The sequence below is a fragment of the Parasteatoda tepidariorum genome, chromosome X2 (assembly GCF_043381705.1).
Source record: "Parasteatoda tepidariorum isolate YZ-2023 chromosome X2, CAS_Ptep_4.0, whole genome shotgun sequence".
In the NCBI taxonomy this organism is placed as follows: domain Eukaryota; kingdom Metazoa; phylum Arthropoda; class Arachnida; order Araneae; family Theridiidae; genus Parasteatoda; species Parasteatoda tepidariorum.
Genome location: NC_092215.1, coordinates 17583365 through 17611299, shown reverse-complemented (window position 1 = coordinate 17611299; position 27935 = coordinate 17583365). Strand labels below are relative to the sequence as shown.

The window sequence follows — 27935 nt, the reverse complement described above, 5'->3', positions numbered from 1 at the left end:
TGAAACTAATTATTTGTGTACATTTGTGTATATTTATGGAAGTTCTGAAATATTATAAAATGCATTAAGTTTCATCGTTAATTTAGTATATGATTTTATTGATTGTTTTTCTTTGAAACAAATCACTCCCAGAATAAAACTATCACTTTTGACGATTCAGCAATCCTTGAGCTATATTTTGTTAAATTTGGGAGTAAATTCGTCACGAAATCACGTGATTTTTGACGAAACGTGATAGCTCAAATATATGACGAATGTGTCTTCTCATCCAGAAACCTCATCGGATTGCATTATGGGAGATTTTAACAAGAATGACAAAAATAGAATGGAAACTAGACAATCGGAAATAAAGCGATGCAATAAGCTGACTGTCTTGCATTGTGGTCAAGTAGTTGTTCTCTTATCAAGAAGACACCGGGATCGAATCCCGCTTCGGGCAATGGTGTAATTTATTTCTCTGTTCTTCATGCGTTGTACGGATGACATTGATCGAGTAATATGGTGCCCAAGATAAAGTGATTATTTGGAAAGTTAGTTGCTTTAGTCCCTGGGAGTTTTTTTTCGGTAAAAAATAGAATGACGAAATGTTTGTTTAATTTTGATGAAATTCGTTTCCACGGAAAAGAGATGTTTGCCATTCCAAACCTTTGACGAAAAATTGCCTTGGTGCATATACTAGGAAACGGTTTCGTCATAAAAGAGGAAAATTTCGTGATATTTGAATAATTATTTTTTACAGTGTTTCAAGCTGTATTATAAATTTTTTGAATTAAATATATTAATTATTTTAAAGTAATATTTTGAAAGTATATTCTTAGCAATTATGCAGTATGTCTTATAGGTGTATATTTTTATAAATATGTTTCAGCTTTATATACTTAATCATGTTCAGATTTTACGATATCAGCAATAACGATTTTGTGTTTTACTTGAAATACATATTTAATAATACAATTGTATTAAAAAGTATTACTGCACTTTGATAATTTAATTTTATTCACATATGACCTAATTTTAACTTCAATTAATTTTTTTCGCTTCAAATAATGTATTATTTTTTTCATACAGTCACGTTTTTAAATATATATTTAAATTGACGCTTCTGTTTACGTACTAAAATGTTTGATAAATACAAATACTTTCCCTGAAAGTATTTAATCATATTAAAAAAATTGTTTTCTAAAATGCATTAAATATTTATGAGGGTATTTTGCCTGGGAAAAGGTATGAAGATCTAACATCCTTTGGGAAATTAAATGTTTTCACTCACATAAGGTAAAAATAAATAAAATTATTCTTAAATCATTTCTATAACCGAGAAAAATAACATTATTTTAAAACATGCATTCCCAAAAGTACGAAAAAGACATTAATATATTGTAATTGAAGAGAATGTCAAGACATTTGCATCTTTACTTAAGCCTATTTCTAGAAACAACATAATATCTGTCTGCATTGCTCGAATATTAACTCATTTACTTTAAGGGAATTAAAATTTTATCGAACATCTGAATAAGTTTTATTTGATATATCAATAGCGGTATGTAAATCAATAATATTATTCTAAATGTTTATTTACAGTGAATTTTAGAAGATTTAATTAATTGCTTCAAACAAAAAGGATAATTGTATTTGATGATTCTGTTAGAGGTGTATAAATATTTGCTTTATTATCTATCGTACAATTTACGTATTGGAAAATAATTTTCAAATGAAAATTTCGTACATTCAGTTCTTGTTGATTAACTCTTGTAACTTAATTAAGTAACTGAATGATAATTCAGAATTATTTATTTTCAGTAAAAATGATAATTCTACTTCATGAATAGGTATTTAGGGGACTTTTATAAATTTTTGGTTTATATTTTAGTGAGCAATTCATATTTAGTAAAATGAATTTAAATAAATATTTCCTTAATTCAATATTTGTTGATTATTTTAAGTATCAAAGAACATAGAAAATGTGAACAAGGAATCTTAGTACACCTTGAAGCAAGGTACCAGAAATCAAAATTAATTTAAAAATTTAAACAAAAAAAGTGCTAGACATTAAGCTATAATAGTGTATTTAAAGATTGCATTTAGAAAAATGAATAAATATTTCATATCAATATGCTGTTAAATAATAATACTTTATTTTTAATTATTATTGCTTATTTTTAAATTTCTTTTTTTTTTCTGAATACTTAATACTAATAGGTCATTTAGCAATAATCTATCATATTTGCTGCAAACATTTTGTTCGATATTTTTAAAGTTATAACCAGAAAAAAAGGCAAGAAAATGAATTTTTTTAAAAAAAGGCCATATCTCCATAAATATCTAAGCCTGATTTATGAAAATTTGCGCAATTATTGCAAATAATAACCAAATTAATTGTTAGAAATTACAAACTTTTTGCTGCATTTTCGGCATTGGGCGTTCAAAAAAACCTTTTTTCATTTGTAATTTATTGTTGGTCCCTTAAACCTCTGAAAGCTTCTAGCTTCTTTGATATGTATGAGAAAGTGCACGATCAAAACATTTCTGAAGTCATAAAATGATTCTTTAAGTATTTCTTGAGAAATATGAAAAAAATATTAATATAGAAGCATTTCCATAATTTTGTCAACCCCTGTATGTAATTTTATTCACGTTTTTATCTTAAATATGTAGATTTTTTTTGATTTATCGCATTTGACTGATTAGAAAAACTGTAGTACTTACTAATTTAAATGAATATAAAATGGGTAACACTTCCAGTATTAAAATTATTGAGAAAACGGAGCTAAGAATTGTTGAGCTTATTGTTCGCAGATTAGCATCTGAAATAGGAAAATCGTTTTTTAGAATAAAACTTTTGAGGTCGTAGAAGAAGAAGAGGGTTGAAATTCATAAGAAAAGTTATAACTAAGCACATGCATGATTTTTAATTTATGAAGCAATGCATGCACCATCTTTAATTGATTTTGGTTCATCACAATAGTTGACTACGAATCATCATTAGAATCGATAACAGTTTCAGAAATAATTAAAGAAAATGTTAAATCTAAAAAGGATTAAATTTTGGAAATAGTACGTTTTAGGAAAAAAATCGATGCCTTCTCTTTCAAAATTTATGTAACATATTCCCAGTTTTTTTTTTTTTTTAAATTTTTTGAAAATAATTATTATTGAATGAAGTATAGTCATAACCTTTTGAGAAAAATCTATATTTAAACAAAGAAACGAAGATGTGCAATATGTTTTTCCGATCATTTTTCATGCTTCACAAATTGAATTCAATTTTGAAATTTTTTGTCGGCTTAATTGCATTGATTTCAATTGACTAGATCCATTTTTCTTAATGCCCTATTTATCAATTTATATCATAGCCATGCTTGACTGAGTTAATTTTCTCATTATTTAGGATAGAATCAATAATTTTATGATTTCATTCTAGTATGCATTAGAGATAATACTAGATTAAATTAAGATGCGGGACTTATTATTAGGAATCTTCTTCAAGTATACAATATTGGAAATTAAATTTAAATTCTTAATATATCCCCATTGATTTTAAAACAGGTTATAAATCATTATGGAATTGAATAGCTGATTTTAAACTAATTTTCTAAGTTACTTCTTAAAGAAATATTATTTGAAGCAGAATTAAAAAAATCATTCAGGATCAGATTGATATTTTTTAAAAATTGAATTCGAAACTGTAATAAAATTAGATATATAGGAGAAAAAAAAGTGGTAAGACCAACTAACTTTTATTCCCTCAGAGAACGATTTTCCTAAGTAGTCATAATGTAATAATCAAATCGCATTCTGAATCCCAGCGATAGCTGGTTGATACGAATTTCCCACCCGGCTTGCCCCTACCATAATACTGACGTATAATATCCTAAATTTTTGACGGATCATGGGTTAGAGTCCCCTAGCAGTCAGGCTAACCATGGGAGATTTTCATAGTTTTCCTCTCCATGCACCGCAAATGCGGGTTAGTTCTATCAAAAAGTCGTCCCCGAGGGCGAATTTCTCCCAATACTTGATCCAAGAGTTTCCTTGTCTTCAGGATTGGGTTCAAAATTACAAGGCTATAGAGTTAAACATTGGAAGTTGTAAACTCATAATTAAGTCGACTGCTTAACGACGGTTTTAAAATAGAGCATTGCTATGTACTAATAAATGTACTTGATTATTTATTAGGAAGTGATGATCAAAATTATTTATATTTAAATTTATAAAGTCAATAATTAAATAGAGGAGCATAAGTTTTTCTACCATTTTAAATATAAAACTAAAAACTAAAGCTTCCAAAAAAAGCTATGAAACTGAAGCTATTGAACTGAAGGCCCGTTGGAGGTAAATTGTTCAACCTAGAAACTGTCAGGTTTAATCAAGATATTCATTGTTTAGTTGCGTGCAATATATCATTCCTGAAATTTCCTAGATACGCTACTTATTTTATAATTTTTTTTTGTTGCTTTTCACGAAAAAGTTGAATGAACACTTGTTAGATCTACGGGATATTTAGAAATAACTAGAATTTACAAATACTAGAGTTTGGAAATTAGACATTATAAGCCTATTTGATAGTTTTCGGAAAATATGCATGAAATTTACATATGATGTAACCATTGCCGTATTTAAGAGGGGAAGGAGAGGGACAAATGTGGTGAGAACCAAAAAAAATAATTTCCTCACAAAAAATGTAGTGTTAATTATTCAGATTTCTTAAGAGAAAATTGCAGTGAAATTTTTTCAAATATGCATAAAATTTATAATTTAGTATAAAGGTATAAATTTAGTATAAATATTTAAATAAAACTTTGAAGAAGTTGGCCCACAATAAGTTTTATCTCGGGGTTCGTAAGACCCTTATTCAGTTTTGGATGGAGTAGCATACCTGCCAACTCTTCCGGATTTTCCGGAAGATTTTATTTTCATATTTAAAGTGGTAGCAATACTCATGTTATTCCAATTAACTTTTTGAATTATAATGATAATTATAAATGAGTTTGACCACCACTACGTATAAATGATTACAATAAATATATGAAAGCATAATAAGCCTTGCGCAAGCGAATTTCAACGGGATCAAAATATAAATATATTTTTGAGTCAGATTGTTTTTCGTTTGTATTACAACCACTCTGAAAATCCATTTTTGGAAAGAGTGAAAGTTGGCAGGTATGGAGTAGTCTCCTTCTTCCCCGGCCCTGCAGCTTTTTTGGGCCTAGCATAGACACGCATCACTTAAGAACCCCTACGTGCTTCGATAGCATATTTTTTTATCGAAACGAGACAGAACTGTGCTACTATTAGACTAAATAATTATAGAGTCATAATCTTTAGCAAACGTTTAATAATCTAGACTAAAAATAATTATCATGACCATATTGGTAAATAAATAAACTAGTTTGAAATCTTAAGAACATTAAAGATTTAACATAACAAAACAAATTTATCCACACAGAGGGCGGGAATTAATCAATAGCAACGTGCTAATATGGTAAGTTTGTGTTTGTCCGCTAATTCCGACGCAAACGCGGTACCCATTCTCACCCCACTATCTGGTAGTGATTTTTCAATCCAGTGACTTTTAACTACTCGTTCTCATCTTTAGCAGTTTTTTAAATAAAAAAAAATAATTCTTGATATTTTTTTAGTTCAGATGAGAAATTTTAAAGGAAATAAAAGCTTGCTACCAACTGAAGACAAGAGATAAATCTAAAAAAGGAAAAAAAGAGAGAGAGAGAGAGCGAGTAGTTAAACGCCCCTGGATTGCAAATTAGCTACTCTGTCTTACCCCTCACTCCATCTATGCAATTTAGAAATTTGTACAGTATATAGTTTTACAGAATCAAGTTCAATTTGTATATTGAGGAACACTTATTTAACGGCCTGGAAATAAATCGAGTTAAAATTTCCATTTTGTTATACAATTGAAGCTATTTTTAACTTATAATTATTTAACAAAGTTTTATAATTAAAGTGACGATAACTTTAAGCATTCTCTTTTCTTATAATAGAAAATTACAAGTTAAGTTCCCGCGTTATACAGCAAGATTTGATAGTGACCTATAAATTTATGTCAAATTTTATGACACACAATTTATCATTAAATCATTCTCAGTAAACGCAAGCACTCTTTTATTTTGAAACCTTTGCCATTTCCAGATATAAATTTCATAGAATGTTTTAGTAAAAGTTAGACTACGAGTTTATAGTTTATGTCCATAAAATGCGCCAGAAAGTTTAAACATAAAGTTATGTTGACATAAAATAACACGTCGAGAACATCTTGTCACTGTAAATGGAAATGAAATCAAGACTTTGATTGATAACCACTGGTACAAAGTGTCACAAAATGTCAACTTTAGTTGGTAAGATATTACATAAGAAAAATTATTCAACAAGTAAAGATATATTCATACGGGTTTAAACTGCATTAAAACTAAACCTTTAAAATCATCCTTAATTTTAAAAACGTGATAGCTTAGATTTTCTCAGTTAGAAAGGGTTAATATTACGTAATTAATATTTGCAATATATGAATGATAATTTTATATTTAAGAGTTTCATATTTATGGGGGAGGAGTTTTGTATTAAGGAAGGTTGATGATGAAACTGATTTTTTTTCTGTTTATCCTCCGTTGTAAAAGTGGATGTTGAAATTTCATGTCTCTAATTAAATTTAATTTATTTACTTACATGCATTATTTTTTTTGTTTAAAAAATAATCCGATGGAGGAATACTTCTAATTCATCAGTTTTTTTTAATAATAAGAGGCAAAAATTCATAAAATTTGAAACAATATTCTATATTCATTTGTTTGAGAATTCAAATTTCGTCATACGCTTAATTCACAAATCAATACCTCTGGGGGTACTGATCCAGGAGTTTCCTTGTCCTCTGGAATGGTTCAAAATTACAAGGCTACGGCGTTGAGCATTAGTAGTTGTTAACCCAAAAATTGGGTCTGCTGTTCAACGGCGATTATAAAATAAAAATAAAATACGCTTAATGCAACGTATTTATTGCCCCTATCGATGAATGGAATGCAAAGAAAATTGAGTAGAGAAAGAGTAAATAAGACTCAGTCACAGTTTGAAAGCAATCCCAAAAGTTCATTTTAACAAGAACGAGCACTAGCACTATCCTTTAGCACATTTTTGCTGTTTTTAAATACGTATAAAAAGTATTAAATTTGTCTTAATTCTAAGTAAAATATAAAAAAAAATTAAAATATAAAAGTATGTAAAATTTGAAAAAAAAATGAAAAATTTAAAATATGAAAAAAATATGAAATTACTTTTTCATAAATACGAAACAGAACAGTAAAAATATGAAATTACTTTTTCATAAATATGGAATAGAATCAAAAAATATGAAATTATTTTTTCGTAAATATGACATAGAATAGTAAAAATATGAAATTATCAGTCAGTTAATTTGCATGGAATTGCATTATCTCAAAAACTATTAGCCTAGTGGAAGAAAATGCTTCATATTTAATAAGCTACGCATCGAAAGAATTTGTATACATGCTGAAATCGTTTCAAAATTATGATTACTGTCAGCGTTATTTACTTTGTTTGAACACTTAAAAGTCACTTAAAAGTCACATCCAACACAAAGTTAACACTTAAAAGTCACATCCTTATAATGAGGTTTTACATAGTTGTTAAAATTTTTTATCCATAGTGGTCAAAATAGAACAAAAATGGATGTTAATAAATGGATGTTTTTGCTTCCACTTTAATTGTTTAATAAAAATCTCCCACCAAAAGCGTAAGAAGTTGGTAAGTATGGATCTTTTCAAACAGATATACAGTCATCACAACGTGATTTCCGAAAAAACATTTTTGAAACTAAGTGTGGCCATAGCTCCCGTTCGTTAAGCAGCTTAAATTTTTTCATATAAATTTATGAACCAGAGAACCACAATATATTCTCTTACATGTGAGAAATCAACTAGTCTGATGGATGATCTGGATAGGCTCTTGGTTGAATGATTGCTCACCCCTTCATGCCCTTGAGTAGGGTATATCGCCTGGTTTGATGTACAGGTATTAAGTCTCGAAGCCCTGTGGTTGCTTTTTAGAGGTGCAATTTGCTGTTTTTGTGCTGTTTGTGTAAAAACGCGCTATTTCATAAGATTATATCCGGTCGACGATTTTCTGGAAAGTGAAAAAGTTCGATGGATGGATAAGCCACCCAGGTCTCCAGATCTCATTCTTTTGTAGCATATTTGAGAGAATCTTGAAAGTGTAATTGGATGATTATTAAACTAATTTTTTATTATGCGACCGCTGTTTCTTGCCTATTGACTCCGGTGAATGTACGTGCAAAGTATAATCGTTAAAAGGTATTTTAGTCATAATATAACAACCTACTTTAATTCCAAAGTTTATTAAAATAATTCAAGTAGTTCTGAGATAATTGACTAAATCTAAAATTTTTTTTTAGTTTCGAACAACACTCTCATAGAAATAAAAATATCATTTTTGATGATTCAGCAAACATTGATCTGTATTTCGTAAGTTTTGAAAATAATTTCGTCACGATATCACGTTATTTGTGACAAAACACGAATTCTCAAATATATAACGAAAATATTTCCTCAACTTGGAAACTCATCACAGTGCTTTGTAGGGGATAGTTAACTAGAATGAAGATTAGACGCTCGAAAATAAAAAGGTACGACAAGTTGACCGGAATATATGGCGGTTAAGGAATTAGCCTCCCACCAGGAGCGTCCCGGGTTCGAATCCCCGCTTTGGGAATGTGTGAAATATATATTGTTGTCCTCTGTGTCTTTCTTGCATGGTTTTTGTGATATTGAGCTACCTATACGCAGACAATGATAAAGTTATTATTAGAAAAGTTAGCTACACTACAAGCTACAATTTGTTTTAAAAGTAAAATGAGGAAATATTTCCTTAGTTTTGAAGAAATTCACTTCCTCGAGAGAGATATGAAAGTTATTTTGCAACTTTGACGAAATTGTTGCTCGGAGCATACACTAGGAAACAGTTTAGTCAAAAACGAAGAAAGCTTCGTGAAATTTGAGCATCCAATTTTTAAAGTACAGTAAAGTATTTCTACGCCTATTATAACTAAATAAAACCACTAACTATCGTATAACATCAAAGATAAATAAATATAAAACTGTTAATTTCAGCAGCTTAACAAAATGATAAAAACTTAATATTTCACTTAAAAACTAAATAGAATAAAAATATAAATAAGTTTTGAATAAACAGATAGCAGAATTTAAGAAATTAATTGAAAACAATAACAATGATTCCCCTAGCTTAATCAGATTTAAATAAAGTTTCTTCATCTTCATTGTCTCTTAAACATGTTGCGCTACTGTATTATTCAAACATTTTCGAGCAGAATAAATTTAATTTGAAACAGTGAAAGTTAGCACAACTAAATTACAAGTTATTTACATTTCAAATAAGGTGTTTGGAAAACTGGTATTTTTCCTGTGATCCAACAAATTTAAAGTATACTATGCTTTGCAGTGTGAACTTCTTAGTTGGAGTCAGTATCATATATTTTGAAAACAGGAATTTATATATTGTTTAGATTTTTCCGAAAGATAATTTTGCATCTAAGTTCAAGAGGTTTGTTTCTATTGATTTAAGATATTTGCAACGGATGTTTGTCATTTATTTGTCTAAATTCATTGCATTTAATTTATTCAATTTTAAACTTTCAATCTAAAACATAGGATTTATCGACATTCACAACTTGATTCGATTCTTAATATTTAGTATGCCTCAAAAGTAGTTTTAAATTCTATATATAATTTATTTAGATGTTATTAAATATTTTATTTATTAAAAGCATAAGGACTCTTCATAAAGTTTTATAATAGAATACGGGCATGAAGAAATTGTTAAGCAACAAATAGTACAGTATTCAGAATAATTTATTCCTCAATGAAATTCGGTACATGTGTATTTAAACGTTCTTAGAACTTGCTTTTTAGAAGGATAATAGAAAGTAAAGTAAGCAAATGATGTTAATCCTTGAAGCAGAATTTTTATTAAGCATATTTTGCGAACGTTTTTTCAATATTTTGTATTAATTTAGGTCAAAATAAATGAAAAACATTTTATTTAGCATTTTAATAGTTTATGGTTATGGAGTACGCCATGAAACAATGGTGTATTTTTCTGCGTTAAGGGTAAAATATTCTTTATTACGGTTTAGTTCCACACATTATTTTTTCAAATTAGCATATATTTGAATTTATTTGGGCCTAAGAGAAACAAATATTCATCATTGAAATTTCTTTAAATTACGAAATTAATTATTGATTAATTTTTAAATATAAATGAAAAAGACAGTAGTCAATAACAGTTTTTTTTTAGTAAATATTAGACTGATTTTGATAATTAATGGAGTATCAGAAAAAATATATGAAAGGGACACCAGTAATATATCTACGTCAAAGGGTTAAGGAGAAAAAAGATTATCTCAATTTTAAGTTCGCAATAAGGGCCGGAACAACCGGGTTGGTAGGGAGCTGGGCGAGAGTTCGTGGGTTCGAACCCCGCCGGTCGAAGACTCCTCATGTAGTAAAATGACTGATGCACGTTAAATCTCTTGAGTCGCAAAAGTCTTCCATGTTCCCATAACAAATCAACACCTCTAGGGGTACTGGATTGGAGATTGATCGTTCTCTGATTCAGGTCAAAATTACGATCTGTGAATGAATGAATGGATGTATGAATGGGTTCGCCCTATAAACGGGTGCGACGTATGGTGTGGCAGAAGTCGAATTCTTGGCCATAGATGGCGCCACTGAGAAACGAGAAACGCAGAATCTGCCTTAAATTTGTTCGGTTTCACCAAGCAGGCTTGCCCGTGTGGCAAGTGGCATTAGAAACAACACACAACAACAAGTTAGCATAAGTTAAAAAGCAAAAAAAAGTTTAAACTAAAATATTAGTGCTAAAAGCTTTTTTACGGACTAACTAAAAATAATAAAAGGAGAAAACACTCTAATAATCCTTTGAGACAGAATTTTCATTAAGCATTTTTTTCCTATTTTCATCACTACTTTACTATATTTTAGGTCTAAATAAGGGAAAATATAATATTACGTATTTTAATAATTTATGGTTATGAAATACAGAATGAGACACCACTGTCTTTTTCTGCGTTATAGGTAAAATCCAAGCACGACTCACTCTCGAATATTAATTTTTCAAATTTTACCTTATTTACAGTTATTTAGATCTAGGAGAAACAGTTTATCATCATTGAAATTTGTTTTATTTTTATAACCAATTATTGGTTAATTTTTGAAATTAAAGAAAAAAAAAATACTTTTTGTATGTTTTATATCTCACTACAAATATAATTCCGCTGATCTAATAGATTTCTTTTAGTAACTATTAGACTGTTTTTTGATAATTAAAAAATATACATTTTAGCTTGTAATTAGAGCTTCAGAAAAAATAATTAAGGGGACACCGGTGTCCAATCTGCATCAAAAGGTTAAGGATTAAAAAGATAATTTCAATCTTAAGCTTACATAAGGTGGGAGACAAATAAATGTATGAACATAAATTTCAATTCAGAAAACTTGTTTTTGAACTATCTAAAAATGAAGCAAAGAGAAACAGTTTCATTAAATGGAAATGGAAATGGTAAGAGCGGAATGTGTGGTACTGAACTTAAATTTCAATGCACAAAACTTGTTTGCAAACTATCTAAAATGTTGCAAAGAGAAACACTTTCATTAAATGGAAATTGAAATGGTAAGGTAGAGGAATCGAAGACCAAGTTGGTGTTTCAAAATAAATAAACCGAATTTAAGATTGATAATTTTAATAACATGATTGATAATTTTAACAACATTCTTTCGATTAAATTGCACTTTTAAAGTGACTATCTTTAATAGTCTCCTTTTTTTCCCTTTAATATCTTTTTCTTTAGATATTTGCATCTAAACAGAGAAAACTTTCTGATAAAATTACCGTACTGTATATAGATGTCATTTCTGGTTGAGTAAAAAAAAAAAAATTCTGGTTAATTAAACAAAAATTTACGGCATTTGCACCATTGGTAATTTTCCGGTTTGCCTGGTAACGGTGCACTGGAAATACTAGCTTTCCAAGTTATAGTTCATATTACCGCACAAAATATAAAAAAGTAAATTTAATCGAATAAATGGTTTTTATGTCCGGATCTAATGTGTCATGATAAAATAACCAGATTTCGTAATATTTACCAAATTTTATCCCACATTGTAAAACGATATTTATAGGTTTAACTAAATCATTACCAAAGCGCTTCGGTAAAAATTACTTAATTTTTTGGAGTTTCCATTGAACCAGAAACACGGTAGATTTACCATGCTCTGGTAGTTTTGACTAAACATTTTTTCTCAGTGGGTATAAATCATTAAATAATGTCATTATTTTTATAAAAAATTCACTTCCATATTTTTTAAGCTGATTTAAATCATTAAATGGTCCCGCAGTGGATTGATCGTTAAGACACGGTTCTCAGCAGATCACCGAAGTCAAGCATCACTGGCTACGGTTAGTGTGCGGGTGGGTGACTACTTGGATCAGTCTGCGTAGGGACCGAGTGTGTGAGGTATTGGTCCTCGTTAAACTGTGCTACCGTAAAGTGCTCGATTTCCCGCGCAGGTCGTCGGGCTACCGAAGTGGGGGTGCCATCTCCTCCGCAGAAGATCAAAATTGTGATGGCATGTCTTCGGATCATCCTCCGGGATGCTTCCCAGACCGTCGCCAATAGCCCATTGTGCAGCTCTAGTGCTACGCAAATTAACAACAACAACAACAGCAACAAATCATTAAATGCCAATGTCCTATAATATTAAAAACAAGGAAATGACTACATCCGTAATAGAATTGAATGCAATAATGATATTAAGTTGTAAAATCTTAAATGCAGCTAAGTCTAATTTTAGTAGTTCATGTATACACGAGCAATGCATAACTGTAATATTACTTTGCTGTTTTATTTTTATTTGTCTTATTTTAATTTTAAGAGGTACGCTGATTTCAGAAAAAATAATACGCATTAAAAGACGTATACAATTGAACAGTTTTTAACCGTGGTTAAGTAAAATTATTATTTGAAACCAAGCTGAATGGGTGATCAGTAAAACAAATTGGGTAATTATGACCACCTAATTTATATCATACGGAGCGTATCTATATTTTAATAAACAGTATTGTCAAATTAAATGTTGAAATAATGTACTTACTTGAAACATTGTCAGATACTTGGCAATAACTTTGAAGATGTTTTAATCACCTGCAAATAAGAATTACAAATTATTTTAATGAATTCTAAGCATCAAAAATATTGTAATTTGTAATCATTTATAAATAAATGTACGACTCTTAAAGTTTTTTTAAACCCTCCCCCTAATATTTAAAAATACAACGAAATTTATAAAATTACTGTTTAAATACATGTAATTTAAAAATGCTATTTCTGAAGAAAAAAAATCGCATAGCAATAAAAGAGTAATCAATAAAGTAATAGTTATATAATATATTATTTTGCCGAAAACTTTATGATCATCGGGTCAAATGATTTTTCCCAGTTATTAAACTAAAGCAACTGAAATAAAATTTCTTATTATTTTCTTATTGCTGCTATCATTACTATTATTTCTGACAAAGGACTTCATTACTTGCTGAGCCAATTATCAAATAAATGAGTTAGATTTTCAATTTGCTGTGATCTGATGATGCCCTACTGATGACAAATAATAGATTTTCGGGCCTATTTTGTCGTTAATGTCCGAAGTAATCTCGTGGTAAGCAATACTTCTTACTGAAAGGAACAATCTTAATACATTTTCTGCGAGGTTAGGAGCATATCATTTGTAAAATGCAATCAAATTTGGTAATTATTTTATATACTTGTACTTGCTATAATTATACTTGTTATTAGGTTATTACTTGATATAAGAGAAACTTCAATTAAGTCCAGAAATGTAGTGGCTCAGGGATAGAGCAATCCCCTCCCCAATGATGTGACCTGGATTCGAATCCAAGCTATGGCTGGTTAATACGAATTCCATACCAGACTGAAATCATACAAAGTGCTGACGTAAAATATCATCAGTGGTAGGTAAAACCTTGTCGTCAGATTAATCGTGGGAGGTTTTCGTGGTTTTAATCTCTATGTTATGCAAATATGAGTTAGTTCGCTCAAAAAGTCCTCCATGAAGGCAAATTTCACCCAATAAAAAAGAACTAATTAAATTGAGCATTTTTGAGAAGATAACTTTGGATTGCACAATGGGAAAATTATGTTCCAATATTTATTTATTTTTAAATTTTTTCTTTAAATTTTTTTAGAAGTTAAAACTTTATGGCTTTCTCTAGGTTCTTTGATGAAAAAAAAAATTAAACTAGTGATAGAGGTGAGAGAGAATTTGCGACTAAAGTCTCCCCTTAAGGCTCAACAAAATAAGCCTTGAAAGCTTAAAGGATATCAGTTTCTGTCACCTACCATTTCAGCTTTAAATAAGAACTGTTCCTTGAATTATGTTAGACATAATTGCCTTGTTGTTGCTGTTATCGTAGGGCATTATGGCAACGGGTGCGATTGTTCTTGTTTTCCAGTGGTACCATCCTCGCCAAGAATTCGATTCTTGTTTTCTACACAATAAATTCCAATAATGAAACATTCGTATTTTTTCTCTTATTTTTAAAAAAGAAACCATTGTTTTCAAATGACATTAAGTACGAATTTAAAGCTGCCATCAGCTCCGCTACTTTCAAAAGATTTTTGAAAATGGCAACTATTTAAAATCTGAATCTTGAAAATTTTTAATTCATTTTGCTGACACATTTAAATGTGCTAACCCCAAAAAAACTAGAACCAAAACTCCACTACATATGAACATCTAAATTATTTATGATTGCTGTTGGAACAACTTTAACTAATAACTAATAACAAATTGCTGAAATAACTTTATATCAAACTTTCTAAAAAATTCCTGCATTAAAACAAAACTTTTTCTGTCATCAATGCTCAAAAATATATTGTTCATAGATCATAACAAGTTGGCAAATTTATAAATGAATTAATAGCTTATTATCTGCTTAGACGGTGTTAAAATAAAAAACACATTTTAACACACAAATTTCTAATATATCTCGTAGCTATTAGAAACACACCTAAGAAAGTTTGTCAAATAGCTGAAATATAAAACCTTTCTTATCAGCCTGGGTTTGTTTTTTTCGATAAGACACAATTTTGTGAAAAAAGACAAAAAACTAAGTTAGGATAATATGTTAGCGTTGATGAGTTCCCATCTTAATGTTCAAGATAAATTTATGTCTTTGCTTCTCTGTCAATCAGTTGAATCGAGATAAATGTTTCCACTTTTTTTAACCGAAAAAAGTAATAGATTACTGATTGGCTCATAAATTACGTCGAGAGCTGCTTTATAAAAAATAGTAACGGTACTTTAAGAACATGAACTAAAGAGACGAAGCACCATTGTGTTTTATAGGGTTTTCCTTTTGCGTTCTTTAAAATTTACTTCTATGCAGTTGAAAAACTCTAAAAACGTATTTATTTCCGTTTAACAATGAAAACTAAAACAAACATTTTATCTAGCCTTTTTAATGCCATATAAATCTTTTATAATTAATGCTTGTGATCCTGACTTGCATGTAAAGTTTTGAAAAATAGCTCTGAATCACTTTCGTAAAAATATACTAAGCAATTTTGGTGCACTATAATAGATTTTGTATAATTATTTTACGCTTGTTACTTCTAACTGTTCTTTTCAGTTTGAATTTTAGAAACAATCTTTTCTGTTTTCAAACTTTGTCATGATGCAGTTATGTATTCAAACTCTGTCACGTGTTTTTTTGACAGTTCCAAAAAATAAGGAGCAAATTATCCAAAATCTAATGAGAGAAAAAATAAAAAGAATAAATTAATTAAATAAGACAGAAAATTAGCTGATTAAAGGAAATTAATTACAATAGCAGCATTTTCCAGCTATTTTTCTAGCTGTTTCCAATAATAGCCTTTGCCCAATTTGGACCTAATTTTTCCTATTAAAATATTGACCTAAACTTTTTGAAGAACGCACTATAAACAAATGTACCTTTGAGCAAAAAATAAATGGACCACCTTGAATAACTTTTGATCTAATGATCGGATCTTCACGTTCTAAGACTCAATAATAATGGTTTAAGAGGGTGGCCTCAAATAGGCTAATGAATTAGCGAAAACGATATTTTAATTTACAAAATCAGGCACATAAACTTACCTTCTCTAAATTAACATACGTTACTCAGACGAATTTGGATGTATGTCCCTCAAAATATTGGGGGACAATTAGGTAAATTTGGTTCTAGTGGATTGGTCAGGAGGGTGGTCCAAAGTATGAACCCCTTAATGTGTATTTCGATTCATATCTTAAGAACTTTTAAAAGGAATGGAAAAATTTTGCACACAATTATGAATTTCTGTTATCTAAAGATAATTCTGTGCAAAAATTACGTATTAATAAATATTTATTATTTTATTTTAACAGTAAAAAAATTAGTAAGAAACAGTAAAAAATTAGTTTTTGTTTTATCAAAATTTCTATATCTATCTATTTCTATATCTATTATAAATTTCTATATATATCTATTTCTATATACAAAATTGTCATAGCTCATCGCTATATTTTAAACATTGGGATTCAAAAAAATTCTTTCTCGCTCATAATTTATTAAAATAATTCTCTAAGTATTTCTTCAGAGGTATGAAAAAAATGAGTCAGCATAGAAGTGCTTCCATTATTATTTTTTTTCTCAACCACTATTTTATTATATATATATATATATATTTATTGGTTAATTTTTGAAATTAAAGAAAAAAAAANTAGTGCAATTCTATATATATATATATATATATATATATAAAAGAAACTTTAGAAGGTTAAAGTAATCTAGATCCCAGAAAAATAAAAGTAGGGTTTGTCGTTGTCATTTAATTTGATTGCCTCTGTGAAGACAAAATAGCCATGAAGAGCTTGGATGAATCATTTTATTGCATAGAAATAAAGAGTTTTCAAAGAATGCTGTGAATGAACCAAAGTTGCGGCGGTCAATGATTCTATCTTTCTCTAAAGATTAGACACGTATTCTTGCTTAAATAAATTGGATGGTAGTTGACATCAATAATCTCTCATTTTTCTGGAAGATTATGATATAATATTAACAATGTCTTTCATTTTCGCTTTTCATTCAAAAGAAAGTAAAATGATATTTATGAAAGATTATTTTAACAGTCAGTTTGATAACAAAAACGACAAAATCATAATATTTGTTCAAAGTTAAATTTAGCTCTATAATAAGACATTCATAAGAGATATAAACAGATTAGCGGAGTAGCATAAGCATATTAATTTAATATATTTAGTATTACATATTAACAGCCATTTGATTCAAGTTTCTTAGTATCAAGAATGCACGATTAAGAATTTTCTTAAATAGATTTATTTTTGCTTTTATAAAATAAATCAAAACATCCATTATTATTAATCTTTTACTACTAACATTTCAACTTTGTAATGATTTTAAAAAATGCGTTTGCCAAAAAAGTAATAGAGCTAGAGTTATAGATTATTGATGTAAAGCAATATATTCAATATATTCCTATAGAATTCTTATTAGTCAGATAGTAATATATTTTTAAAAAATTGGTTAACATGTTTGTTTCGTAACATGCTATGTTTGTAAAGCAGAGCTGCGGTGTTTCAGTCCTAGAGAGATGGCCCAGGTTCAAATCCCAGCGAGGAATTGTCGATATGAATTTTGCTCCCGGCTCGCACGACCGCAGTGCTAAAGTAAAATATCCCCGTGTTGGACATGGGCTAGAATCCCCTACACGTCACACTAGCCATGGGAGGTTCTCGTAGTTATTCTCTCCAGTTCGCGTTAATATGTTCATTAGTTAAATCTAAAAGTTCACCACCGATACCAGTTTGTCCTAAGTCTTGATCCAGGAGTTCTCTTGTCTTCGAGGTTTGATTCAAAGTTACATAAGGCTACGAGAGATGGATATTGATAGTCGTAAATCCCCAAAAATTGGTTGGGTCTTAAACGTCAGTTATAAAAAAAATATTTGAAAGGCATAACTTTTAAGCAAAGCAAAAATGTAAACGTTTGAATCGACATTAAAATTCTTAGCAGGTCATATTTTCTCATTGAGCCAATACCATGAATCAAATTACTGTATACCAAGAAGGTCAAAGCAATCTAGACCCCAGAAAATCACAGCTCGAGTTAGTTTAAATTGGTTGCTTCAATAGAAACAAAGTAGTCTTTATTATCAAACTAACTGAGGTAAATCAATTTATTGCATAGAAATAAAGAGTTAAGGAATACTGCGAGAATAAACAAATTCTTGTGAAATTACAGTACTGTATGTTAATGAGATTTTTGGTAAAAAAATGTTTAATAAAACCAAAATATAAGTATTTAAATTATTCATTTTGTAATTCTTATCCTTATATGGTAATGGTTTATCAGAAATTCTGGTTTTCAGATTACTTCGTTTTTATCATATTACTACGTTTTTAGTCAAAGGTACAAAACGGAAAAGTGAATTTAAAGAATAACTGGTTTTTTATGCCATGTTCTAAAGCAGTGATGAAAGATTTTCTAAACTGTAAAAACTTAAATGAGAGAGCTTCTTTTGGAGGAATCCTGAAATTTAACGAATAATTTTCCTCAACCATTATGGATGATGGTGGCTCAGGGGATAGAGCGTTTGCCTGTCGGATCATGGGTTAGAGTTCCCTTACTATCAGGCTAACCGTGAGAGGTTTTTTTTTTCCTGTCAGTTTAACACAAATGCTGGCTTGTTCCACCAAAAAGTCTTCCACGAAGGTAAGTTTCTCCCATTATTTGATCCAGGAGTTCAATTCTCTTCCGGATTGGGTTCAAAATTATAAGGTGACAGAATTGAACATAGTAGTTGTAAATCCAAAAATTGGGTCGACTGTTCAACGAATCCCAGATACGAATTCCGTCTCCGGCTAATTCCGACCGCAGTGTGACATAAATTATTCTTAGTGGTAGACGGATCATGGTTTAGTGTCTGCTTGCCGTCAGGCTGACCATGAAGGTTTTCGTAGTTTTCCTCTCCATGTAACGCAAATGTGGGTTAGTTCCTTCCAAAAGTCCTCCGTGTAGGAACCTCCCAACAATTGGATGAGGAGTTCCCTTGTCTTCTGGATTTGGTACAAAATTACAAGGTTACGAAGTAGTTATAAACCCAAAATTGGATCTGCTGTTCAACGACGGTTATAAAATAAAAAATAAAAAATTATGGACAGATTAATTAACAAAATCCATTAAATAATTTGAGAATATGTAACACTATAAATTTTAGTAATTACTTTGAAAATATTTCGTGAATGAATGAAGAATGAATTATCTCATAACATCGTTACATTAATTTCAAAATGGGATTTATGTCAGATATTTGAATTATCAGATCTGGAACGGTATTTAGTCAAGTTCTGAATTTCATTTTAATGCATGCATAAACTGAAAGTATATAAGCTAGATTATGGTTATCATTAAAATTAAAACGAAAAAGGAAGAAGTAAATGTTGAGAACGGTTACCAGAGAAACATATTTCCTCATTGTTGAATTTGACTATTTTTATTCGATTCGAAATATTAATGGAATTTTTCATAAATGAATATTCTTTTCTTAATTCATTCACTATATTTTCATCAGAAAAAATATTGTTTTGAAATTTTTTTCGTCAGAAGAATGTCAATTAAAAACATTTATAAAGATGGCGGAAATATTGAATAGATAATTGGTTATAATTGTATACAAATTCTATAAAAGTTTTCCAAAATAATCCCGAACTCTCGGAACTTCTATCAAATTTAACCACATTTACCAAATTTTATCACATGTTGTAAAACTATTTTTTATGGTTAATTTTACCAAAATCACTGCTAAAGCTTTTCGGTAAAAAATTACTAAGGTTTTAGTGTTCCCACTAAACCAGAAACACGGTAAATTTTAGCATATTTTTATGAAATATGTATAAAATGGTTCAGAATTGTGTACAAATTTAATAACAGGTTTCCATAATAAATACCAGTTAAATAAAATCCCTAACTCTAGGAATTCCTTTAACTATTCCACTTAGCCCTTGGATTCCGCTGAACAAGTACCAATCCGAAGCAAGCTACCATTTGGAAACCACTGCTCCAAAGCATCAGGATAACTTCTACCAAATTTTATCGTATATTGTAAAACTATTTTATATTATTAATTTCACCAAAATCATTGTCAAAGCACTTTAGTAAAAAATTACCGAAATTTTAATGTTTCCACTAAATCAGAAGCACAGCAAATTTTATCATATTTATATAAAATAAATAATGGGTTATAATTGGATACAAATTTAATAACAGGTTTCCAAAATCAATACAAGTTAAGTAAAATCCCTTACTCTAAGAACACCGTTAACTCTTTCACTGAACCTTTGGATTCCGCGGAAAAATCACCAATCCGAATCAAGTTAACACCATTTGGAAACCACTGCTCTAAAGTATTAGGATAACATTTACCAATACACATTTACCGAATTTTTTAGCATATTGTTAAATTATTTTATATGGTTAAGTTTACCAAAATCATTGTCAAAGTGCTTCGGTAAAAAATTTCGGAGATTTTAGTGCTTCCACTAAGCCAGAAATATGGTAAAATATACCATATTCAGGTAGTTTTGACCATATATTTTGACCATACGAAGTTAAAGTTAATTTTAAATCTAAATATTCTAAGTTAATTTTAAATCTAAATATTACACACGTAAATTTATTTAAAAGATGACTAGCTGTTGACATGAGAAATGTATGATCAATAAAATCAGATACCACAAAATAACTACACCAAACTTTTTAAGATTTGGCTAAGGCTTATATATTTTTTTCAAAACTTCATTTAGTTCTCGTTTTCGCATGAATGATTTGAGTCAATATCGTTACTTATATTGCTGAAACTCTAGGAGGTGAAAGTAATTTCGATTCCAGAAAAATAAAAGTAAGGTTTGTCGTTTAACTTGATTGCCTGTGTGGAGACAAAGTAGCCATGAAAGGCTTGGATGAATCATTTTATTGCATAGAAATAAAGATTGTTCAAAGAATGCTGTGAATGAACAATGTTAAAGCAGTCAATGAGTATTTCTCTGAAGAATAGACGCGTATTATTGCTTAATGAAATTGAATGTTGGCATCAATAACCTCTCAGATAGCTGAAAGATTATGATATACTATAAATAATAAGGAATGTGACATAATATTAAAAATGACTTTCATTTTTGCTTGCATTCAAAAGAGAGTAAAAAGTATTTTATGGAAGAAGAATATTTTTGAAGTCAGAAATTTTGTTAAACTGATGAAATCAAAATGTTTGTTCAAAGCTAAATTTAGTTTGAAATATGCGCATAAGAAATTTAAAAAAAACATAAAACAGATTAGAGATTTGTATAGTTGTTGTCATCCTTAACATCTCGGATAGCTAACAGATTCTGATAAACTATTATTAATAAAAAATTTGTCATACTATTAATAATAAAGGATATGATATATTATCAAGAATGACTTTAATTTTCCCTTGCATTCAAGAGAAAGTAAAAAGAACTTTGTGGAAGAAGATTATTTCTGGAGACGGAATTATAGTTAAACTGGTAAAATCAGAATATTTGTTTAAAGCTAAATTTAGTTTGAAATTTACATATAAGAAATAAACAGATCAGAGATTTGAATAGTTATTGCCAGCAATAACCTGTCAGATAACTAAAAGATTATGATATTCTATAAATGATACTAATAATAACAATTAGTATTTTGAAGTATATATATATATATATATTGTGTATATTGTGCAGTAGATTTTCCTATATGTAGAAAACTTATTGTTTCCTAAAGTGGAAGTTTAAGGCTGTAGNTATATATATATATACAATTTCTGCTTTATTAATGTTTTTTTGGTTAGAAAAATCCATAAAAGACTTAGTGAAAGGTCTTTAATTATACTTACACAACAATTTCTAGGATAATTCAGTTTCCCTTTCTCGGTATGAAATAATTATAGATATGCTGAAATAGTCTTGTATTTTTAATGAAACTGAAATGCCTTATAACTACCGAAGGTTTACACTGTAAAACATGGATGCTCAAATTTCACGAAACCATTTCCTGGAAACCGTTTCGAAAACGTTTGTTTTAAGTGACGAAATATAAATCTTCACTTCTTCGATGAAATGAATTTCGTCAAAATTAAAGAAATATTTCCTCATTCTATTCTTTTTAAAAAAAAAAGAAAAATGAAACATTCTAGAAGTAGGACTCATACCAGAAATCTTCCTGGTAAGAGATTAACTCCTTGACCATCACACAAGCCGATCAGCTTATTTTGTCCATTTATTTTCTATCGTCTTGTCTATAGTCTAGCCAACAATCTTCCACCATGCACTGTGATGAAATTCCGAGTAGAGGAAACATTTTCGTCACATATTTGAGGGTTAACGTTTTGTCACAAAACACGTGATTTCGTTACTAAATGATTCTCAAAATTAATTAAATACAGCTCAAGGATTGGTGAGTCATCAAAAGTGATAAGTTTAGGCTTGAAAGGGAATCATAACATACCTTAGGTTAAGGGATACCGAAAAAAATACGTTAGGGGCTACTCAGGTCCCTCCCGTCATTCTAGGTATAAGGTTACATGTACACTCCCTATAAAAATTACTATACGCACTATAAGATTCTATGAAAAATTTCAATTATCAGGCTATACTATTATACAGCCTTATTGCTTTTATGTGACTGAAACCAGTTTGCACTTGTTTAAGTTTATGTATCAGTTGGTTAAATTAGATAATATATAATATAAATTTGACGATTGGATAAATTAGACGACATATTACATAAATACAGAATATTTATTACATTGGGTATTATATTAGTATGTTGGAATAATTAGACCAAATTATTACACTCACTGTAGTTTTTTAATAATTACATGTTTAGCACTAGTTTGTATACAATACTTTAATATCAAAACATACATGTAATGGGTTTTATTTCAAGAGATTTTTAATATACTTCCGATTTGTATTTATTTTTGACGTATTGCATTACAATGTTAACCAATTGATACACGAATGTAAACAAATGCAAACCGGTATCACACGCGTAAAAACAATAAAGGTGTATATTGTCCCCTTATAATTTAGATTTTACATAGAATCTTAGAGTGCGTTTAATAATTTGGCTAGGGCCTGTATACGTTTCTCTAAGGTTAACACATTTAAATTATATTAAAATATAAAAATTCTAAAAAACTCTATACCTTCAGTAAGTTTTTTTTTGAATTACAGAGTAACAAAAAGCAAATAAATAAGTAAATAAATAAACAAAATAAATAAAATAAATTAGAAAAACACGATAGACCGAACAGGCCCATTCTATTTTTCAGTGCTTATTTTCGGGAGAAAAAAAATAAATACAGCTAATAAGAATAGCTTTTATAATGTAATAAGAAATGACTTAAAATTATTGATATCTAAATTACAATTTTAGAAAAATTGCATTTAAAAAAGAATGATAATGTCTTTGTTCGCTAAAATATTTTAATTAACTGTCAAAATCGCCCTTAATTTTTTCTTTTCTTAAAAAAAAATATTTTTCGATAGAAAATTAATTTCTTGCAATCTGGTTGACAGTTAGTCACGAAAATTAAAAAGGAAGTCCAAAAGCTAAGTTTACTTTACAAGATCTATAAGAAAATACGTGAGTTTGTTCTAAGATAAAAGAAAGAATTGTATTTGATGTTTTAGTGATTTCAAATTAAGTAGGGTTTTTAAGCTTCAAGTATACCGAAAGTGGCTCTTTAATCATATTTAAAAAAATGCTGTTAGCATTTATTTAAGTAAAAAAGAATCCTGTTTTTAATGGACAATACAAATAAAGTGCAAAAACTAAAATTGTACACTCCTTAAATGTTTACTTTCAATCAATTACTTACACATGTCAAAACCAAAATAATATTTTTTTTAAAGTCATTAATCGATTTAATAACGTGATGACTTAGCTCAAAGTTCAAATCTTTCAATTTTTTATACTACGATTTAATTGAAGCAGTAGAAATAAATAAAAATACTTGAATATTGCTAATTAATGATAGTAAGAGCCGTGATTGCTAAGAGGATAGAGCGTTCGCCAGTCAATGAGGTGAACCTGGTTCGATTTCCAGCAGTGACTGATCGATACGAATTCCACATCCGGTTTACTCCTACCACATTGCTGACGTAAAATATCCTCAGTGGTAAACACATCATCAGTTAGAGACCCCTTGCTGTCAGCCTAACCGTAGGAGAATTTCGTGGTTTCCCTCCCCGCGTAGCGCAAATGCGGGCTAGTTCCATCAAAAAGTCCTAAACAAAGGCAAATTTCTCCCAATACGTGATCCAGGAGATCGCTTGTTTTCTGGGTTGGGTTTAAAATCGCAAGGCTACGGAGTCAACATTAATAGTTGTAAGCCCCAAAAAATGGGTCGGCTGTTCAATGCCGGTTATAAAATAAAATATATCATAGTGAAGAAGCATGCTCTGTTCCATTAAGATAGAAATGAATGAAAAAAGCTTTTTGAATTATCGTGAAACGCTACATTCTTACTACAAAATGACTCTCATTATTGTTTCTAGCTATATACTTTACAAATTTTTAGATTTTTCGAAAGTAACTTTTAAAGAGCACATGGTCACGTTATTACCAACATGAAAATCCTGTTATTTTTCAGAAAAAATTACATAAAAATTGTTTTCTTTTATTGTTTAAAAGTAACTATATCTCCCCAAGCCCGGCAGTTGTACTAACTGTTTATCCTTATTTAATAAGAAGATTTCTTTAAGAATTATTTATTATCTTTAGTCAATAATTTTATTCAAAACAAAGCAATTTGTAAAAATATTAAAGCTTCTTATACCTGTCATGCAACTACAGAATTTATTTTTAATATTTAATATATAAAATTATTACGGAAATTTTATGATATAAAAATTAGTACGATTGAGATTTGATTATTTTTTAGAAATTTAAACAAAGCAACATAGTAATGAAATATTTTTTATGCGTTTATAATGTATTGATTTTAAAATGCATTTATACTTAATTAAAATTTTTTTTATATATCTTACAGGAATTAGTTTGTGATAAGATTAAAGTCTAACCAATTTCATTCCCCCTATTAGACCATTAGACCCCCTATTACTAGTCATAAATCTAATCAGAGATTCAATATCTCTATGGCATTTTGTTTTTTGTTGCAAAGATAACGTTGAGTAGAAAGTTACGAATTAATTATAAGATTTATAAAACATATGAAAACTATAAGAACTTCTGTTGGTTTTGTTCTTGATTATATTTCTGAAAAAAATGTGCTTAGATAATAATAATCACATTATTTATTGATTAATATCTGTAAAATTTTAGAGCTAAACACATCACGTGTTAATAAAAGTTATATATTTTCTCGATAGAATGTTTCTTTCATTTTTTACAGTTGCAGAGAAATCACTTAAAATTACTTATAATCTAAGTATTTTAATGTACAAAGATATAAACATATAAAAAAAACATTTTTAACATTTAAATTTTACTGGTTTATTCTTTATGTCTAGAAAATGTAAGCTCATTTTCCTCAAAATATTATTAAATTTCTCATCGTTGATAAGATAAAACAAATATATGGAATCTCATTTCTACATTTAGCCTCTTGTGACTTCAAACTAATCAGATAAAAGCAACGTAATATAAAAATTTAGAAACTCTATGGCATTGATTTGAAAAGATAGCATCGAGTAGAAAGTTAACTCATTTAATTATACTTTCATCCAAGACATTCCATTTTGTTCTTCAAACTTATGAAGAATTTTTATATTTTTATGATTTTTAGATGATTTTTTTGTTCTGAGAAATTTTTTTTCAAATGGAATATAAAACTAAATGAATATTTTATAAAGTTGCAAGAAATTTGTACTGGTTTTGCTCTCAATTTTGTATTTAAAAGAAAAATATATTTAAATAGTGATTGTTTTTTAAGATAATCGTAATGGAATTTGAATGGATTAATTTCTGTGTAATTTTTAAGTAAAAAAAAGAATTTAAAATAAGTGAAAAAAATATTTTTTAATGATATTCAAAGCGTTATTTTTATTTTTTTGTAGGATAGTCAAATCAATAAACACTCAAAATTAATGAACAGATTTTCAAGAACAATCATGAACATTTAAGGAAATCACTTGAAACATAATTATCATACTATTTTACATTTTTTAGAGAGGCAAGCAATTTTTAAAAGAAATATTATAAAAGTTCTTATCAATGATACAAAAGCAAATATATGAAATCTCATTTCCACATTTATTCCCAGTGGCATTAAACTAATAATAGAAGAGCTACGCATCCCTATGACATTGATATGGAAAGCTGGCATCGAGTAGAAGTTTTAGTCTTTTAATTATATTTCCATCCGAAACAATGAATTTTGTTCTTTAAATTATAAAGATTTTTTTTACATCTTTGCCTATTCAACTTCTTTATGTTCTCGGAAAATTTATTTTCAAAAGAACATTAAAGTTATTTTGAGATCATAAAACTATACGAATTTTTTATCGGTTTCATTTCGGATTTTGTTTTCGAAAGAATAATATGTTTAAATAATAATTATTTTAAAAGTAATTATGTTATTTTGGTTGGTAAAATCACTTTTTATAATTTTACAGAAAAGTACTTTTCTTTTTACGCTATGTACACAGTAGTAAAAAAGTCATCCAAAGTCTACATCTAACGACGAGAATTTATAGAGTCTTCTAACGGACAATATATATACTATATATATATATATATATATATTGGGAGTGCAAATTAGTTCGGTCCGTTTTTAAGAGATGGCTCTGCTGTTATGAATGTTTCACAGTGACAACTGGTTTCGGTGGTTTCAGAGTGGTTAAACATCTGTCAATAATATTCAGTTTATATCGCTTTGAGTTTCATACAAAAACCCTGTTTTTTACTTTGTTGAGTATGTCAAGTTTTGTGGTAACCTAGCACCATTTGTGGGAGGTTTTATGTTCCTGCTTTAATTGGAAGAAAAGTGCAGCTGAAGCGAATCGAATGCTTGTAGAAGTTAATAGTGACAATGCTCCAACTGATAAATCATGTAGGGAATGGTTTTGACATTTCAAGAATAGTGAATGGTGAATGAAGAATGGTGTATAGTTTTGTATATTATGAGCTGCTACAATCTGGTGATTCCATTACGGATGATCGGTATAGGCTGCAATTGATTCATATGAGCCGTGCATTACGAGAAAAACTGCCGGAATACGAGCATAGACATGACAAAGTTAATCTTCTGCCTAATAACGGTCGGCCTGATTTCGCAAAATTCATAAAAAATTATTTGAAAACGTTCAAGAGGGATATTTTACCGCACCCGCTGTATTCTCTGGACATTGCTCCTTCTGATTGCTGGTTGTTTCGACGGATGCAGCAGGTAATTTAGCAGGTAACCAATTCTTTCGCAGAAATCGAGAATTGGATCCTAATTTGGAATGCCTCAAAAGACGAGACATTTTTTCGAGATGGAAATCGAAAATTGCCTGAGAGGTGGCAAAAAGTAGTAGCCAGCGATGGACAATACTTTAATTAATCTGTTCATTCATTTTGTTCTGAAATAAATGCTTTTTTGATCACAAAAAAACGGATCGAACTAATTTGTACACCCAATAAATATATATACAAGTATATATTTATTGTATACTTGTACATATTCAACATACATATTCAAGAATATAGATATTCATATATATATATATATATAAATTAATTTT

General features: G+C 29.0%; 1 protein-coding gene across 3 annotated transcripts in view; it reads right to left on the bottom strand.

Annotated features, from left to right (window-relative positions):
- LOC107439647 (5-hydroxytryptamine receptor-like) overlaps window positions 1-27935 on the bottom strand; it is a 482335-nt gene that overhangs the window by 176714 nt on the left and 277686 nt on the right. For all 3 annotated transcript variants that reach the window (XM_071188193.1, XM_071188195.1, XM_071188194.1), the window contains one exon: window positions 13239-13288. The gene's annotated coding sequence lies outside the window, so the exon portion shown is untranslated. The remainder of the gene's footprint in view (window positions 1-13238; window positions 13289-27935) is intronic.